Genomic DNA, 17576 nt, shown 5'->3' with positions numbered 1-17576 from the left:
CTTTCATCTGGAAAGGGCAAACCAAGACCCGGGTAGCAGATGCCCAGGGGAGGGGGTCGGGTCTCATTCATCAAGTCACCTCCTTCTAAGTCACTTCATTTCACACAGCTGCCCAGTCCCTTTATCCACAGCTGGAAGCTGACGAGAACTGGCTGAACTTGGCCTCTGGCTAAGGATACAGGGCCGAGAACTTCTTGCTTAGAGAGTGAATTCCTCAGAACTCTGAGGAATTGGGCGGGAGACGAGGCATTGAGGAGGGACAGTTGGGGTCACTGAAGAAGATGGCCCGGTCTCTGGAGGAGAATCCCTGGCGCATGTTGTTGGGCCTGGAAAAGTCCCCTCAGTTTGGTACCACAGAGTCCCCTGCATCCCGGCAGCCGACAGGTGAAGAGAGAGCCCTGACCCCCAGGGGTGAAGGATGAGAAGTGAACGAAGGTGTCTACTACGCAGGTGACAGCCTGCGTCCCGTGGCTGGGGGCCTGGGGAACTGGGTTCGTGAAGAGTGGACTCTTTTTCTATTAATAGAAAGTCTTTGGCACAATACTCCTGACCACTAGCTAATGTTCTCAGAGTGGGACAGAGATTAAGACCCTGAAGGGGCAAAGGGACCTCTGCAGGAAGATGCGGGGGGGTTAGTTGACGCTGAGGACTGTTGTTCTGGTGGCAGGGGCGGGGATGAGGGTGGAGACGCGAGTGAGCAGGCTGGGTGGGCAAGAGGAGGAATTCCGGGGCTATTGTGTTCCTGAGGAGACCCAGTGTCAAGGAAGAATGGGGGATTGTCAGCTTGAGGGACATTTCTTTTGTGAAAATGACCCCCAGGTGGGTAGCGCTAACCCCCTGTGGCCCCCGGTAAGAGAGGCCTAATGTACTTTGTCGGAACCCACAGCTGCAGACCAGGAGGCGGGGTCCCCGCCTCTCCCAAGGAAGAGTCAGTTCAGAAGCACAACAGCTTCCGGGGAGCTTCCGGCTCGTTCCTGCCAGGGCCTGCCACGGGCTGCTGCAAGTAGGCTGCGAAAGGTGAGTTCTCCGCGGCGGAGTGGGAAGGAGTCGGGGGGTGGCCCAGCAGCCAAGTGGGCTGTAGTTCCCTCTGAGTCTCTCTGTCACAGACTGGGCAGCAGCTGCCAGGTACCTTGTTGGGTCCTGGGCTGTCCTGCCAGGAGTTCCTGGGGTGGGAAGGGCTGAAGGTTGAGATTTTCTTTTAGGAATTCAGTGTTCAGCTGGAAAATGTAAAATGACCTCTGATGGCTCTTTCTTCGTCTCTTGAGGCTCCTGGCAGCTTCTGACAGGTACCGCCTGAAATGAGAGGACCCAGCAGAAATGGAGGGAGAAGCCAGAGGTAAGGGCTGTGGGCCCCAAACAAGGCTGGAGCAGCAGCCTCTAAGGCCGTCCTCCCCGTGAGAAGGGAAGTGTCCCAGGGAGCCCGTCTGGGAGAGCTCTTGGTTTCTGGGAAATCTGGGGGCAGCCTGGCCCCTTGAGGACCCATGAGCTCATCTACATTGGGCCAAGTTTGGGCTTCTCAGAGAAACCCTGGTTGGCCTCTCTGTGTTATTGCAAGAGGAGTGGAGACTGGACTTTGAGCACAGAAAGTCCTGCAGTCTCTGAAGCAAGGAAAGTCCCCCCAGAATATGTGGTCAGAGTCAGGCATTTACATGGGCCAGAGAGGGCCTGGCTGAAAAAATCCTAGCAGTCAGCACTACATTATCAAGTTACTTCTGGTTTACTAGAAGCAAAGAACTTACAAAAAATTGAATCCATTTGTCTTAGTCAGCTCGGGCCGCTGTAACAAATACCATAGCCTGGGTAGCTTACAAACAACAGCAATTTCTTTCTCCCATTTTTAGAGGCTAGAAGTCTGAGATCAGGATGCTGGCATGGTTGGGTTCTGGTGAGGGCTCTCTTCCAAGTTGCGGACTTCTCCTTGCATCCTCACGCACCAGGAAAGGAGTGCGTAAGCTCTCTGGGGTACCTTTTATAAGGGCACTAATCCCATTCATGAGGGCTCTTCCTTCAGGACCTAATCAGCCCCCAAAGGCCCCCGCACTAATGTCATCACATTGGGGATTAAGTTTCGATGTATGGGCTCTGGGGAGACACAAACATTCGGTCCATAGCGCCATTTCTAGATTTCTGTTCTAAACCGCCACCAGGTGGGTTTCGTTTTTAACCCAGTTAGCACAGGAGTTTGATAAATGGCCGTTAGGTAACATGTTTGAAAATGTGATTTGACAAGACTGTCATTATTTTAAAATTATATAATGTATCAAACTGACTATTCTAGATGAATTTCAATATGATTTGTTAAGGTCTATAATGCAGCCATCAGTATTACCCGTTACTACATTAAACCTGTGAATTCACTTAGGAAGTGACGGCATCATTGTCAGATCTAGTTTTTTGATGTGTGAAAGGCAATGACTATGGAGGCCCGATGCTGGGGTGGGGTCCCCCCATTTCACCTTTAAGTGTGACCTCAGGCAAGCTCCTTAGCCCGTCTGTCCCTGAGTTTCCTAATCTGTGAAATGGGTATAAAATAGTATCTTATTGGGTTATTGTGCAGATTGAGTTAATACATGTAAAATATACAGAACTGGGCTTGGCCTGTACTGTGGACTCAAATTTTAGCTATTATTATCTCTTATTTATTTCAGTTCTTTACAAATGTATTTGATTCATGTGGATTTTGTATTTTTTTTTTTTTTGGAGGAAAATTTAGTGCTTCAGTTTCCTGTCCTGACAGTATGCCCAGAAAACAAGATGGTTTATGTTTTGGGACAGACAATTTTGAAGAATGTTAGAAATATGGCACATGGGAATGGAATCTTCTAGTATCATTAACCTATACCCAGCATCAAGTTCTGTTTTCTTTACAACCAGTGTGGGCTCAGTAGATGGTTGATAAATAATTTCAGTACATTCCTCAAATTATTTTTGGTTGTTTCTAGGTCCAATGGCCAGGAAAATGTCATCGGAAAGTAGCCAGCACGGCGATAGCACAGTGTCCTTCCCTCTGATGTTTTGGTATTCTCTGGAGCTGAGAAGCTGGCATTTAAAAACACATCAAGATTTTAAAGCTGCAATTGGATCGTTTTCTGTTTCATTCAAAATCCTCCTCACATCCCCTCAGGCAGAGGCCCTCCACGCTGGATAGTGTCCATCCCAGCTGTGGTCTTTGCCTTCCAGCCAGCTGTGTGATGTCAGTCAAGACACTTATTATCTGTTAAAAGGAGAATTGCAAAAAATATTGTAGCCATTTCACTGGTTATTTCTTCCAATCAATGGGAAAGTGTATGTAAAAATGTTTTGAAAGGAAAGTATGAAAAGTGGTAAATTGGCCTCCATGATAAATAAAATTTGACATCATATATTCTAAAATTTAAAATTGCAATGAACACGGAAATCCCTGCTGACAGCATAAGTCTTGAGTGCTAGTTCCCTTGGATGCCAACTATGATGTTTTTCTGAGCCTGGGACCTTCTTCCAGCTACTTCTGCCTGTGGCCATCTCAGCTTCTTTCTATTGAACTGCTGTGAGGCTGCAGGTCCACTGAGCCTGTTTTAGGCCCTGGTACATTTCTGCATTGTGGCTGCCTTGCCCTACAGGCCTGTGGGCCAGAGCCTGGGCCTCGCTGCTCTCCTGGGCCCCTGTGGGCAGCTCCCGTCTCAGGGATGCTCTGCCAAGCCTAGCTGTCTCGCTTTCCTCCCACACTGCCTGCGGCCCTGGCAACACCTCCCTCTCCAGGGTGTCCATACGATGGGGGCAGGGACAGGGAACTTGCAGCGAGAGTCATCTCCCAAACCTGCTTTTATGCCAGGCTCGGCCTTCTAATCCCCTCCAAAAACACTGCTTTCTTTCACTTTGCATTTTATCTCCAACTGCTTGCCCCAAGGGCGGTGAGTAGACACTGCCTGGGTAAAAAAGTAGTAGTAGATTAGACTCGTGGATAAGTATTTTACTTTTTTAAATTTGAAAGTATTAAGGGGGTACGAGTGTTTTTGTTACGTGGATACCTTGTATAATGCTTAAGTTAGGACTTTTGGTGTGCTAGTCATCAGAATAGTGTTCATTGTACCCAACAGGTAAGTTTTTATCCCATACCCACCCTCCTACCCTCCCCCTTCTTGGTTTCTCATGTCCTTTATATTGTTTTGTACCTGTGTGTGCTCACCTATTAGCTCCCACTTATTAGTAAGAACATATGGTGTTTGTTTTTCTATTCCTGAGATACCTCACTTAGGATAATGGTCTCCAGTTCCCTCCACGTTGCTGAAAATGCCCCTATTTCATCCCTTTGTATGGCTGAGTAGTACTCCATGTTAATCCACTCATGAACTGAAGGGCATTTAGGTTGATTCCACATCTTTGCAACTGTGAATTATGCTGTGATAACATTTGCATGCAGATGTCTTTTGATAAAATAGACTTCATTTCCTTTGGTAGATACTCAGCAGTGGGATTGCTGGATTGAATGGTAGGTCTACATTTATTTCTTTGAGGAATCTCCAAACTGTTTTCCATAGAGGTTGTACTAATTTGCAGTTCCACCAACAGTGTATAAGTGTTCCTTTTTCTCTGTATCCACACCTGCATCAATTGTTTTTTGACTTTTTAATAATGGCCATTCTGATAGGGGTAAGATGGTATCTAATTGTAGTTTTAATTTTCATTTCCCTGATGATTAGTGATGTTGAGCTTTTTTTCATATGTTTTTGGCCATTTGTCCATCTTCTTTTGAAAAACTTCTGTTCATGTCTTTTGCCCACTTTTTGATGGGGTTGTTTGATTATTTCTTGCCTATTAGTTTGAATTCTTTGTAGATTCTGGATATCAGTCCTTTGCTGAATGTATATTTTTCAAATATTTTATCCCATTCTGTAGGTCTGTTTGCTATATTGATTATTTCCTTTGCTGTGCAGAAGCTATTTAATTTAATTAAGTCCCATTTATTTATTTTTGTTGTTGCTATATTTGCCTTTGGGGTCTTAGTCATAAATTCTTTGCCTAGGCTGATGTCTAAAAGAGTTTTTCCTACATTTTCTTCTAGAATTTTTATGGTTTCATGCCTTACATTTAAGTCTTTAATCCATATTGAATTAATTTTTGTATATGTCAAGAGAGAGGGATCCTTGGTCATTCTTCTGTGTGTGGCTATCCAATTTTCCCAGCACCATTATTGAATAGGGGTTTCTTTCCCCAGTGTATGTTGTTGTCTGCTTTGTCAAAGATCAGTTGGTTGTAGGTAGATGGTTTTATTTTTGGATTCTCTATTCTGTTCAATTGGTCTATGTCTCTACTTTTATGCTAGTACCATGCTGTTTTGGTTACTATAGTCTTGTACTATAATTTGAAGTCAGGTAATGTGATACCTCCATATTTATTCTTTTTACTTAAGATTGCTTTGGCTATTCAGGCTCTTTTTTAGTTCCACATAAAGCTTAGGACTATTTTTTTCTAGATCTGTGAAATATGATGCTGGTATTTTGATAGGAATTGTGTTGAATCTGTAAATGACTTTGGGCAGTATGGACATTTTAAAGATGTCGATTCTACCAATCCATGAGCAGGGGATGTTTTTCCATTTGTGTCATCTGCGATTTCTTTCATAAAGTGTTTTGTAGTTCTCCTTGTACAAATCTTTAACCTCTTTTGTTAAGTATATTCCTAAGTATTTTATCTTCTTTGTAGCTATTGTGAATGGTATTGAGTCCTTGATTTGATTCTCAGCTTGACTGTTACTATTAATAGTATATAGAAATCCCACTGATTTGTGTACATTGATTTTGTAACCTGAGCCCCTCTGAATTTATCCATCAATTCTAGGAGTTTTTTGGTGGAGTCTTTAGGGTTTTCTAGATACAAGATCATATCATCAGCAAAGAGTGATAGTTTGATCTCCTCTTTCCCAATCTGGATACCCTTTATATCTTTCTCTTGCCTGATTGTTCTGGCTAGGACTTCCAGGACTATGTTGAATAGAAGTGGTGACAGTGGGCATCCTTGTGTTGTTCCAGTTCTCAGGGGGAATGATTTCAACTTTTCCCCATTCAGTATGATGTTGGCCGTGGGTTTGTCATATATGGCTTTTACAATTTTGATGTATGTTCCTTCTATGCCTAGTTTTTTGAGAGTTTTTTTTTTTTTATCATGAAAGGGTGCTGGATTTTGTTGAATGCTTTTTCTGCATCTATTGAGATGGTCATGTGGTTCTTGTGTTTGTTTCTCTTTATGTGGTAAATCACATTTATTGATTTACATATGTTAAACCATCCTTGCATCCCTGGGATGAAACCCATTTGATTATGGTGGATTATCTTTTTCATGTGCTGTTGAATTTGGTTTGCTGGTATTTTGTTGAGGATTTTTGTATCTGTGTTCATAAGGGATATTGGTCTGTATTTTCTTTTCTTCTTTTTTTTTTTTTATTGCATCTTTTCCTGACTTTGGTATCAGGGTGATGCTGGCTTCATAAAATTAGTTAGGGAGGGTTCCCTTCTTCATGTTACGGAATAGTTTTTGTACGATGGGTCCCAGCTCTTCTTTGTAGGCCTGGCAGAATTTAGCTGTGAATCCATCTGGTCTAGGGCTTGTTTTTTGTTGGGATATTTTTTATTACTGCTTCCATATTTTAAAGTCTTGTTTGTCACTTACACATTCTCACTGCTTCAACTGTTCTGAAGTGATTGCCGAATTCCCATTCTGTAGATTTCTGAAAAATTTCTGTCTGGCATACATTCTGAGAAAATGTGGCATTTTATTATTTTAGTCTAAGAGTTTGGCTCTTGTAATAGTAGATCCTACTGAAAAATACAGCCATAAAGTTTATATAACAGGATGGATTATTAAGACAAACAGACTAAGAGGAATGGACATCATTTCCTATCTTCATCCTAGGAGGCAGACTAGCACTGGTCTCTTTAGTTCATTATATTAATATTAATTTCCTCTTTCCTAATATTTACCTTCACTAGTGATTATTTGCCTATGCATTATATGGAAGGCCAAGGGGTTTGAATGAATGTGAGCCCCTCAGAAGGGGGTAAGATAAGTTTACTTTCAGCAAGTGGACAGGCTAAGCTGTGGACCATTGTGTCTCTGAGACCCCTGAGGGCATTATAGCGGATGTCTGAGGGGTGTGGGATGGCAGGAAGGACCAGGAGCAGGCTTGAGGGAAGTGGGACAAAGATAGTTTACATTTCCCTCTGAGCCTGGGGGAGGATAATGGGGTTGCATAGACTAGTGCCCCACTGGTGGGGCATCAGTGTTTGGCCACATATCTGAAAAATCTAGGCTAGTTTGGGATTTTAGTCTTCCCCAAAATTCCTGGGACATTCAATACACATCATGGGTGTAGGTCACTAAATTCTTTCTTCCCTTATATCCCAAATTGGGTGAAGCAAGCAGAGACTCTCAATGCACTTCCCTTTTACCCTGGGGTGCTGTTGATTCTTTCTGTGCACCCTCCCCATCCCTCGCATGGCTTTGATGCACCTGGAGGTTCACATTCAGGTCCCAGCCCAGGGTCTGATCTGATTCCCCACCTTTAAAAAATTTTTTAAACCCAAATAAGAAATTTATAGAAATACAACCAGCATCAAAAAACTCCAAACCATATTAACCTCACCCAAGTCAGAGCTACAAGTGTGTCCATCACCCAGATGGTGTGCACTGTCCCCATTAGGTGTGAATATACTCATCTCCTCCCTGCTCCCACCTGTCCAACACTCCAAGTAATGATTGATAGGTAAAGACTTGCTAGTACCATTTTATTATTATTTTCTGTTTGTTTTATAGATCCTTTGTTCCTTTCTTCCTCTATTGCTTTCTTCTTTTGTGGTTTGATGGTTTTCTGTAGTGGTATGTTTTGAATTTTTTCTTTTTATCTTTTGCTAATCTATTATAGGCTTTTACTTTGTGGTTACCCTGAGGTTTACATAAAACATGTTATACTTATAACTAGTACCAAACTGTTCTGATTAGCATTGCACTAAGTTTTAAAATTGGGAAGTGTGTGCTCTCCAATTTTTTTGTTTTTCAAGACTGTTTTGGCTATTTGGGGTTTCTTGTAATTTCATATGAATTTTGGGATTAGCTTTTCAATTTCGGCAAAAAAGGTCATTGAGATTTTGATAGGGATTGCATCAAATCTGTAAAGTATTTCAGGGAATACTGCCATGTCCATTTTCTGTTGCTTATAACAGAATACCTGAAACTAATTTATAAAGAAAAGGAATTTATTATTTATTTATTTATTTATTTATCTTACAGTTCTGGAGGCTGAGATGTTTAAGTTCAAAGGGCCACATCTGGGGAGTGCCTTTTGGAGGGTACTCTCTACAGAGAGATCTTAGTTTCCTTATCTGTGAAGTGGGTTTTAATACTAGTTATAGCTCAGGCTTACTGTGAAGATAAAATGAGATGATTTATACATAAGTGCTTAGCAAACGTATGCAAACAAAAGAAGTTTAATAAATATTGGTGAATTTGCCTTTAATGAAAACTCCAAACCTTTATACTCCTGCAGAGAAGATGTACAGCCTATATTTACTTTCACCAAGGGAATAGTAACACCTTAGATTTGCAGTTTGCAAAGTACTTGGGCGTTCATTATCATATTTAATCCATGCAACACCTCTGTGAGGAAGCTGGGCATGACCATACTTTTTTTTTAATTGGAAAAGGAAGAGCCACAGAGAAGGGAATGACTTGTAGAAGGATACTTACCTAACTACTTACCTAATGAGTAAAAGAACCAGGCCTAGCATTCTGTTACCTTACTTCCATGGGAGAGATATAGACAATTGAACATGATTATTGGGAAATCTTGTTATGTTTTCTTGTTAAATTATCAAAAAATGTCCTATGGTAAAATATCAGGCCTCAGATAGCAGATTATGTCAGGGGCAAGTTTGCAAATTGTTCCCCGAGGGAACTCATTGCGCAATCTGTGTCAGGGCAGCTGGAGGACTTCTTGGGATGTGAAAATGATGGGTGAGGTCCACAAACAATTAGGAAGAAATTAGGCAAAATCTCTCAGAGTCTGTCATGCTTTGTATAAAGATGTCCAGTTGGCTGTAATCAGTTTTATTCCTAGTTGGGAACTTGGGAGAAAAGAAGTAGAGAAATTGTTACTTGCAGCTACAAAGGAAAGGGAAGTCTCTCAGTTACAGTACGAGCCAGGCAATGCCTGGTTTTCAGACCACAGAGAGAAGCTGACACGTGAGCTGGGCAGCCTAGGCGTTCTCCATGTGCCAGTCTAACAAGTAGACCAAAGGCTGATACCGGAGAGCTGTGCACTGTTGGAGAGATACTTACCAATTAATTCTGGATTGAAGAGTGCAATTAAACCGTGATCAATTAGCAGTTAAGAATTAGAGGGAGAGGGTTTCAGGTGGTACCTAGCTAACTGTCCCTAGTGTAGCCTTTTCTTATGACAATGTCCAGAGCTGTGGAAAGAGATGAAAACTGATTTCGGGGGAGGAGGCTGGGGCTGTGATCAGCCCAGTGACTGAGTTGGGGAGTTTGTTGCTAATGGTAGGGCTGGCAGAACTGGCTGGGGAACCAATCACTAACCTCCTGTAGCTGAGTCTGCCAGAGGCCCTCACGCCACCAGGCAGATGGACCCACTAATTCAGGAGCACCAATGGCCCCTGGCTGTGTTCCTGTGTCCCAGCCCGCTCCTACCCTACTCAGTGACAGGTGCACACCCTCTCTCTCCACACCCCTCAGATTTCAGCTCAACTCCCCTTCCTACCCTCCTTCCTGCCCACCACACACTTATCCCTACTCCCACTCCAAACATGAACTTGCTTCCCATGTCACAGAAGAAAAAGAAATCATGAGCCGATAAATCCCTCAACTTCATGTATCAAACCCACAAACCCACTCCCCCTCAATTCCTGCCTGTTACGAGGGGGTGCTTTATCACCTGTCTAAGCCAAAAGGCTCTTCACATTAATACAGACAAAGCAATCAACCTTTTATGTTACAGAGTGTTTTATTTTTACCTTCCCGATCAACATTCTCCTGAGCTGTCTTCTAAAAGTCCTAAATTTACTTTTTGATATTTAAGTCCTTGATCTGTCTTGAGTTGAATTTTATATACATTCTGAGATGGGTTCCAATGTCATATTTGGCTGTATGAAGTCCAGTTGTTTATCCAGTTCTTTTTACTGAATGGTCTCTGTCATCACTGGTCTGTCATGACACCTCTGTCGTAGACCAAAGTTACCCATAAGAACAGCAGGATTCCGGGCCCTTTATTTATTCTGCTGGTAATTTTATCTATCCCTGAACCACTTCTATATAATAGTTATTACCATAACTTTTTAATAAGTCCCTCCTCTCTGTTTTTCTTAAAAAATATTTTGGCAATTTTTTTTTCTCCATTTGCCCTTCAGAATTAAATGATCAATAAAAAATGTTTTTGGGAAAACAAAAATCTGTTGGGATTTTGATTGGAATGAAAATGAACTTATAGATCAATTTGGGGAACATTGACATCTTTATAAATATTAAGTCTTACTGTTCATGACTATAATATGTTTCCCCATTAATTAAAATCTTTTAAAATGTCTGAATAAATTTGTCTTATTTTCCTCATAGAGAAAAATATCCAGAAGGATTGTTGATTTTTCCCAGGTGAAGGCAAACAAATATTGGTTGTCTCTATCAATTGAGACACTAAGGAAAGCTGGGCATAAATCTATTACAGTAAAGAATTTGGCTTCAGGTGGGCATGGGCTAATGCGGTATTTGGGTTGGGCACTGCTGGGCTGTGAGCCTATTTTATTTGCTCATAGGTCTTAGACAAATCTATAACCTCACTTGTTAGGCTTTTAAACAGGTGAAACAGGTATTGCAGGAACTAGTACTAAGGAGAATTAATCCTTTTTCTACTAAGCTGTTGAAATTGGCTTAAGACCTTCCTTAGCTTCAGTTTTAGTGGAGTGTTGAGGAAGTTTAGGTAAAGGTTTAGAAGAATCGATCTGAACTCCTGCTCCAATTAGTTTGTTTATATTCACAGAGTCTTTAAAGGCCTTCAGGAATTCTGAGAGCATTGCTAATTCTTCGGTTTTTTTCTCAAATCATACCTAGTGTAGGCATTTTAATATACATACCAGCTATAACTTCTGGGACTTCAAAAAAGTACATTTTAGTTGGCAGTTCCACTGGCAAAAATCTGATCCTTTCCTATTACACATGCAGGACTTGTGTCACAGAGAAGAAAGGAATGTTCTTCTGCTAATGGTCCCAAGGCAGCAGTCACAGGTTGAGACACAGAAAAGGGCTCAGGATTGTTAGAAATTCCCACTATGTGAGTGGTTTTGGTACTCCAGGGGGATCTGTTGTTCTATGGTAGTGGGATTAATGGTCGATATGGTGACACCCATATCAACAAGAAAGCTAAATTGTTGACCATATATATTTATAAATCATTCCCCTTGGGAGTTTAGGTGATGGACCAGGAATTGTTTGGTTCTAATGTTTTTCTCAGCTGCAACACCGCTGGACAGACTTCGGACAGCTGTCTTCTGTTTCTTAACCAACGTGTGACGCTGGTTTTCCCGGTGACTCTCCTGCCTGCAGTATCTACACAGGTGTCCTTATTTAGAGGCTCTTGGTTCTCAGAGAACAGAGAACTTTTTGTTTGTGTTTTTATTTTGGGGACCAGTTGTTTAATTGGGATAGCCAGCAGTTGTTTACATTTCTAGCTTGTTTACTTTCTAAGGCTTTTTGAAAATGTGAAGCCACATGTTGGAGATCTTCTAAATTGGCAGTCTCCCATTCCAATTTATTTTTCTGACTAAGTTTCCTATTTCAGATGTGAGTCTATTTACAAAAACAAAGAACAAAGCTCCTTTTACTTAAGCTGCTGGGTCTATCGAAGATACTGTTTAAAAGTTTCCTCAAGTCTCGTTTTAAGGTTTATTGCATCATCTTTATTTTATTTACAAGTTTGAATTTTTGTTCAATCTTCTCTTAAGGGAAAGACTTCATTAATGGCCATATATAGCTCATTTCTTATTTTTCTTGTCCTCTCAAGGCCAATATCTGAATTGTGCACAGTTGAATTATTTAAATTTTTCCTGGCCTTTCTCATCCTGTTACTTTTAATCATTTCCCCCATCTGAGGGGCTTACAATGAAGGAAACCAGTTTGGATGGTCCTGGTAGTCTAGAATAGTAAGTAGTTAACAACTACTTACTAGCAGTAGTTCATTTGCATAACATTTCTGTCTGTCGTCCTGAGGTTTTGGAATCTTAACTATAGCCCTTAACTCAACTTAAGTTTGACTTCTAGACCAAACTTTTAGGCTAGCAATTTTAAGGGAATATTGTGAAATGTGACTCTTCCTTTCCTAAGAAAAATGCTGTGAAAAAGTAGCTGGTTAGGGAAGTAAAGAGAAGGCACCAAAAGAATAGAAGAGGGATTATATAATTGGGTGTCTGTGTGGAGGTAATTTGGGACAGAAAGAAGAAGAGGTGCAAGGAGGGTAGGTTTCAGGTTTAAGTGAAAGTGAATTCTTTTTGTTGGCTTTGCTAGAATGCTTTAGAAAGGCTATTTCGAAGTCAATGTTTTATTTTAAGGCCTTAGCTCACCATTGAATATTAGTCTTCTTTTCTAGACCCCGTCTTAAATGTATTATTATTCATTTTTTGTAGCCTTTGTTTGTTTAGAGAAGTTTCAAGCTCACAGCAAAACTGAGAAGGTACAGAGACTTCCCATATACCTCCTGCCCTCACAAATGAATGCATAGCCCACCCCATTATCAGTATCCCCCACCAGAATGGTACATTTGTTAACGATTGATGAACACATGTGGACACATCATTGTCACCCAAAACCACAGTATACATTAGGGTTCACTTTTGGTGCTGTACATTCTATGATTTTGGAAAATGTGCAATGACAGGTATCCACCATTATAGTATCATACAGAGTAGTTTCACTGCCCTTAAAATTCCCTGTGTTCCACTTATTCATCCCTTCTTCCTCCCAATCCTTGGCAACCACTGATCTTTTTAATGTATTGTTTTAACGTGTCAGAAGTTCCCCAGAGTTGAGTTAGGTGGAGCATGTGGTCTTGACGATGTCTCCCCGACTCCTGATGGTAGCGGGAAGGGGGCATGAGCCTGGCTCTAAGGTGGGGGTAGTTATGGGTGGGTGCAGGGTAGAGGGAGGAAAATAGCAGGGAAGCAGTTCTAGCCACCCTGGAGAGGGTGTTCACGAAGGTGCTGGACCAGTGGGTCAAGTAGCTGAAGGAATATATTAAATAAATAGCTTAATGAGTAAAGCGCAAAATGTCTAAGGAAATTGTAACAAAAGGCTCACTTGCAAGAGTTTCATTGTCCTGTTACCATCTGTAGATGTGTCCATGGTCAACTCTATGATCTTATGGAACTCCATAGAATTGGTGGAAAATCACCAAATGCAAACTGTCTATTCAAGGGATTGCTTTGGGTTGAGGAGAAAAGCACCACTGGCCTCTCTCTGTGTCTCTCTCTGTCCCTCCTGTTTTCTTCTATTAGGTTCACCTGTGACAGATTTGCCAAAAGTTAGGAGATGAAGGGGCAAGTCACGAAGTTCACATTTTGTTCAAACAGAGGTCTATTAAAGGAATTGATACATTCACACTCACTAAAATGGGGAATGTAACAAGCTTGAGTCTGCCCATCAACCCTGGTCGTTCAGTAAAGGTGTGAACACCCCTCTTGAGGTCCTAGCCCATGGCTAGAAGGCATCATCGAGGAAAACAAGAGCGTGTTGATTTTTCTAGAATAAAAACTCCTCTACCACCCAGAGTGGGGAGGGAGCTCCGGGGCCAGCGAGGGCACCACAGCGGGTTCCAGGAATTGAAAGGAGAGGTGAGCAGCAGCAGGTAGGTGAGATGTGCTCTTCATTGGTGGGAGGGCGCCGCAGCTGCAGGAACGTGGTGAGCACTTGTATATGGCTCAGAGCAACAGTGGCAACATGCCAAGTGAAAGCATGATCACATGGGATTTACATAGGAGATAACACCATGGGTACATACATGTGCTGACTCATGCCTTACCGGAAGGTCAGCTTGCCGGAAGGCCGGGCAGGGAATCACTCCGGGAGTCATCTTGGTTTGGCCTAAGAAACCTATTGCCTGTACACATGAATTTTCCCTTACACCCAGCCTTTCAAGCTTACACACACACACACACACACTCTCTCTCACCAAAGGGGGAAAAAAAAACCAAACCAAACAAAAAAAAGCCAGGAGCTCCTTGCCAATCTGAATGTCTCTGTCACTTGAGCAGCACGGGCGGGTGAGAAGGTTCCGGGCCGTAGTCTCCAGCTTGGCTGCACAGTAGAGTCACTGGGGGAGGGCTGACGTCCCCCACGCCTGGGCCCCAATCCAGATCCATCACATTAGAGTCTCTGGGATGGGACCTGGACATCCATTTTTATTTTTTAATTTTAACAAAGAAACAGCGCCCAGATTCTTGACACTGAAAATGTGGTCCTCAAACCAGCAGCATTAGCAACACGTACGTGGGCATTTGTTAGAAATGCAAATTGTCAGACTTCAAACCCCCTGAATCTGAAATCAGAAACTCTGGGGGTAGGGCCCAGCAAACTGTGGTTTTAAAAAAAGTTTATTTTTTATTTTTTATTGTGGTGAAATACACATATTTATCATTTGAACCATTCGTAAGTGTACCATTCAGTGGCATTAATGACATTCACAGTGTTGAGCAACCATCACCACTATCTACACCCAAAACTTCCTCATCATCCCCAACAAATCTCTGTTCCCATGAAACAGTAACTCCCCTTCCCAACTCGCCCCGGTACCCTCTAGTCTACATCTGTCTCCACAAGTTCGCCCATTCTAGGTACCTCATGTAAGTGGAATAATACAATATTTGTCCTTCTGTGTCTGGCTTATTTCACTAAGCATAATGTCCCCAAGGTCCACTCGTATTAGAGCATGTATCAAAATTTCATTCCTCTGTTACGGCTGAATAAAAAGCAACCTATGTTTTAACAGGCACCAGGTGATTGTGGTGCGTGCTCAAGTCTGAGAACGACTGACGTAGGCGTGATGCTTCTCAAATTTCGGTACACAAGAACCTCGCCAAGATTTTGTTAAAATGTAGGCTCTGATTCATTAGCTGACTTACAAGCTGATTTATTCATGGATCCCAAAATTCTGCGTTTCTGACAAGCGATGTGTGGACCGGGTTGAGAACCACCGGTTAAGGCATCACGGCTGTGCCTGGCTCACCCTGAAATGACACGAGTGAGGCTCAGTCTCATTCCAAGGTGAGGGAGGTGGAGGCTGGGGTCTATTTCTGCCTCGTCGACTGGAGACAAGGACCTTGAGCCCTCGTGTCCTCTGAGTAGGCCTCCTGGGCTTGGAGACAGCCGTGAGCCTCACTGGGTCGGGAAGGGCTGGAATCCGGAAACTTTTTAGGGAGCTCAGTGTTAATTACTTCATAATAAGTGACAACCCGGTGGATCTGTAGTCACTGCCTTGAGACTCCCTGCCAGCCTCTGAGATTCGAAGGAGCCCAGCAGTGCTGAGAGGAAGAGGGGAGTCCTGGGGGTGAGGAGTCAGAGTTGGGGTGGGTGCCAGCAGCCCCTGGGGACAGGCTGGTGCAGGCCTGTGGCATCACGGCAGGGGCCCTGGGCTGGGTGGGAGGGCCGGCTCCTCTGTCTGCCTTCCTGGTGGATTAAATCTGACGTGGCAGCAAGAAGCGGGGAGTGAGGGAAGCGGGTGGGCTCCAGGACCACCGCAGATCTGCATTTTCAAAGCAACAGTAATCGCCTCTGGGTGATCCAACCACAGAATATCCTCCACCTGTGACTGTTGGACCCAAGGATGTTCCCACAGAAGAGATCGCCACGGACCACCAGCAGCTGTTCCAGTTCGACCCGCTCCCCTCGTATGACGCAGGCAGTCACGTGTGCGTGGTCTCGGCGTTAGGAACAAAATCGCTGGGAGCAATCCTTTAGACCACGTCTGTCTTGCGAGTAGAGCAGCTGCTGCATAGGGTGTGACATGAACGGTAAGGAAAGTGCGGTTCATTCGTGGGATGAAATGCCTTGGAGCCTTTGAAAATGTGGTTCAAGAGAGTTTTTAACGACACTGCAAATATGTTCATGCTTATGAAGGGGAAAAAGTCTCAAATATCTCCCCTTGGTACCCGTGGGGGCTTGGTTCCAGGACCTCTGCAGATACCCAAATGTACAGGTGCTCAAGTCCCTGATAGGGAATGGTGTAGTCTTGGCATATCATCTATACACATCTTCCCTGTGCTGTAAATCATCTCTTGATTACTCACAATACCTAATACAATGCAAATGCTGTGTAAATAGTTGTACTGCATTGTTTTTAAAATTTGTACTATTATTATTGTTATTTTCTATTTGTTTATTTTCCAAATATCTTTGATCGCAGGTTGGTTGACTCCACGGAAGTGGAACCCACAGATACGGAGGGCTGACTGTGTATGTATATATGCACATATAAGAGTGTATGTACATGTATATTCTTTATATGAATTTTAAAGCATACATATAAGGATAGGAAATACTAAAAATAACAATGGTTATCATTGAGTGGTAGGAGAGCAATTTGTTTTAATTTTCCTATTTATCATGTTTATATTTTCTTTATCTTTTATAATGATCATATTACCTTTACTAACCAAGAAAATTTTAAAAAGTATATTATAGAGAAATGACCCAAAATAGAAAGATACACATTTTTTTTTTTTACCTATTTTCAAACCTAGAAACTGTGTTTTAGCATGCCATATTATTTTAAATATTCAGTTGTCACCCAGACCCTCCAAAGGCTCCCTCTCTCAAGAGAGAAAGCCACAGGGGTTGACAGAGCATCGGTGGCCCTTCACCTCTCCTCCACCCTTCTGTCCCTTGCCCCAGCCGGACCTTGATCTGCGTCAAGTGTACTGGGGTACTGTCCTGCCTCAGGGCCTTGGCACTGGCTGTGCCCTCGGCCAGCAGGGCCTCCCCCGACGTCATCTGCTGAGCTGAGCTGACACCTCTTCTTCCTTCTGGTCTTTCCTTTAAATGACCTTCTCGGTGTGGCCTTTCCTGGAGATGCTACTTAAAATTCCCAAGTCCTGTAACATTTTACATATATTTTCTTCCTGCTTTTATTTTTCTCATTAGCTGCTATTTAACATATTATATTTTATTTCTCTTATTTTTTATTGCCATTCCTGTCCAATATGATGTGAATCCCATTGGATCACAGATTTTTGTCTCTGTTTCACCCCTATAGCTCCAGAACATTTTAGAACAATGCCTGGCACTGACTCTTGAAAATTCGCTGTTGAATGAATGAATGACAAAACAGAAGATGCTATTTTTGGCTTACAAAAATCATAAGGGGTAGAAAGCTTGTAAATACCTCCCAACTCTAGTAACAAATCAAAGCAAAACCATTCACAGCCAAGGCACTTACTGCCACTTAAGGATAGTACCCCATAGTCACTTCTGCTATTTCAGTGGTTTATAGATTTAATTTTCAGGAAATCTGAATATACACAGTGGTGCCAGGAATATCATATATTTGGTGG

Source organism: Eulemur rufifrons, chromosome 3 (genome assembly GCF_041146395.1).
Source record: "Eulemur rufifrons isolate Redbay chromosome 3, OSU_ERuf_1, whole genome shotgun sequence".
NCBI lineage: Eukaryota > Metazoa > Chordata > Mammalia > Primates > Lemuridae > Eulemur > Eulemur rufifrons.
Note: the sequence above shows the minus strand (reverse complement) of the source record.